The sequence below is a fragment of the Lygodium microphyllum genome, chromosome 4 (assembly GCF_053477565.2).
Source record: "Lygodium microphyllum isolate KBCC chromosome 4, Lygodium_microphyllum_v1.1.10, whole genome shotgun sequence".
Lineage (NCBI taxonomy): Eukaryota > Viridiplantae > Streptophyta > Polypodiopsida > Schizaeales > Lygodiaceae > Lygodium > Lygodium microphyllum.
This window is the reverse complement of record NC_141138.1, coordinates 102,088,284-102,090,496: the sequence shown is the minus strand read 5'-3', so window position 1 is coordinate 102,090,496 and position 2,213 is coordinate 102,088,284. Positions and strand designations below refer to the sequence as shown.

The 2,213-nt window shown below is 39.9% G+C and overlaps 1 pseudogene; it reads right to left on the bottom strand.

Annotated features, from left to right (window-relative positions):
* Positions 1-371: 371 nt before the first annotated feature.
* On the bottom strand, positions 372-1,486 carry LOC148037401 (phenylacetaldehyde reductase pseudogene; annotated as a pseudogene).
* Positions 1,487-2,213: the final 727 nt, after the last annotated feature.

Below are 2,213 nucleotides of genomic sequence, written 5' to 3'. Positions count from 1 at the left end.
TGCATGTAAACATGGACCAGGAGACTAGCTCTTTGGCAGCCTAGTCAAGTAAAGCTTTGAAACTTTACATCTTGGTAAGGTTTGTTACATCCACTATGGGAAGCAGATCCACTCACAGAATTCAAGATCCTCTATGGGAAATTTTCGCAAAACATTTTATTGGTTTGTAGCAGTGGAAAATATTTTCTTCGTCCTTTTTTGTTTTGTTGCTTCTTTGGTAACCCTTGATCTTCTTCTTGGTCTTCTTGGACTTCTTTATCTTTATGCTCCTTGGCTTTTGTTGTGCTCCTTATCCCTTTTGTTGATATGTGGTATGTGCCTTTTACTCCAGTCTTCTTGATACAATGCTTTTGTGATGCATATACACAGGTTTATTGCTTTGACATTGTAGGTGTTTCATAAGCCTTAATATGGGTTTCTACCACATCCTTTACATGTAACCACCCCAAAATTGCATTTGGGAATGTAGAAGCCGCACCAGTCATGAACTTCAAGATAACTTTTGAGCTTGTATTCATGGTCTATTGTAAAAGCCCTCCCATAACCATTGCTAGATTTATTGTCACCAGATCTAAGCCATGTTCCTTCGAGAACTTCCAAGCCTCAGTTTTTGCTAGTGTTTTTGATAGCATATACCATGCATTTGATCATTGATAGTGTTCTGGGTCGCTAAAAAAGCTCTCATCGACAAAATCTTCTGGCTTTCTTGTTGGATTATAAACTACTGCAACTGTGGATGATGTTAAGACAACCCTTTTTGCATATGAAGCTTTTTCACAGGCCCTCAGTACATTCAATGTTCCCTTTATTGTTGGATCAAGCAGTTCTTTCTATGGATCCGTTGTGTTAAAGAAAAAAGGAGAAGTTACGCGGAAAACTCCATCACATCCCTCAATGGTAGCATCAAAAGACCCTTCATCTTGTAAGTCAGCTTTAAAAAGCTCAATCCCTTCATTTGATTTAGGTAACTTCAACAAATGGGCTGTCTTGTTGAGGTTCCTTGGATCTCGAACAAAAGCTTGGACGATGTAGCCATGCTCCAGGAGGAGCTTGATGAGCCATGAAGCGATGAAGTCAAAGGTATCTCCATACAACCCTGTAGAGGGATAAGCAAAACCTATTGCACCATAAGTACTAGAGTAGGGCACGCGACATGAGTTAATTTTCCAACATTTGAAAGTTCAGCACATAGCTTCCCCACCTCTCTAGCCATTAAGACAAGATTCTTCTCCATAGCTCCTCTATGTTCCAGCAATTCAAAATTTTCATTTTTCTCATACTCAAAGGCAGTCATGGCACGTTGCATTTCCTCTCGAAGATTGTCCATTTCTGCCTTCATGACAGAAGCCTCTTCTGCTTCTGCATGAGCTGCCTGTAGTTCTTTTGTGAGCTGTGTTATTTGGTTGCTAAGATCTTTCCGTTCTTGAATTGTTGATGACGCTTCCTTCACTATGTGTTCTCTGAATGATGTTAGAGCTTTTGCCATGATTCAATGGCCCGTTTGCCTGCTCATGTTATTGGAGGAAGGGTACCATTGCCTGGAGTTGTTGCCTGGAGTTGTGCCTTCACCAGTCATATTGGAGCAAAAAGTAGCAACTCAACATGCTGAAATTCAGGCCCTTCTGAATGAGAATCAGAGGTTGGCATCCACTCATGTGGTTCTTAGACAAGAGCTTGCAGCTATACAATAGTCATTACAACAAGTGCAACAAACATTTACTCTATTGCAAGCAAAGAAAGAGTAGTAAGTAAGAGCTCTAGTAGAACAAGTAGCAAAGCTGGAAGCAGGTGTACGTGCAACAAAGCCTGAAAGTGGACTTGTACAATGAGAAGAATGAAGGAGAGACAAATTGTAGATTTTGCAAAGAAGAAATCACACTAGTAACTACCTAGCTCAGCCATGGCTCTGATACCATGTTGAGAATCATGGACCTAGAACTACTTGAGCTATGGTGGATGGAAATCAAACACATGATACATGATTAGAATGAGAAATTGTAACTCAGGTGAATTAGGTTCCAAGATAGATTAGCTTGGACTCATAAACACAATCTTGAGTGATTCAAAATTAGCTTGGACTCATAAACACAATCTTGAGTGATTCAAAATGATTGTACCATGTCATTGAAATGAGTGTCAAGTAGATGCTTTTATAGCTTTATGGATAGTACCACTTTTCCTCTCTGTGCTTATGGGATTTTAGACATCTCTTC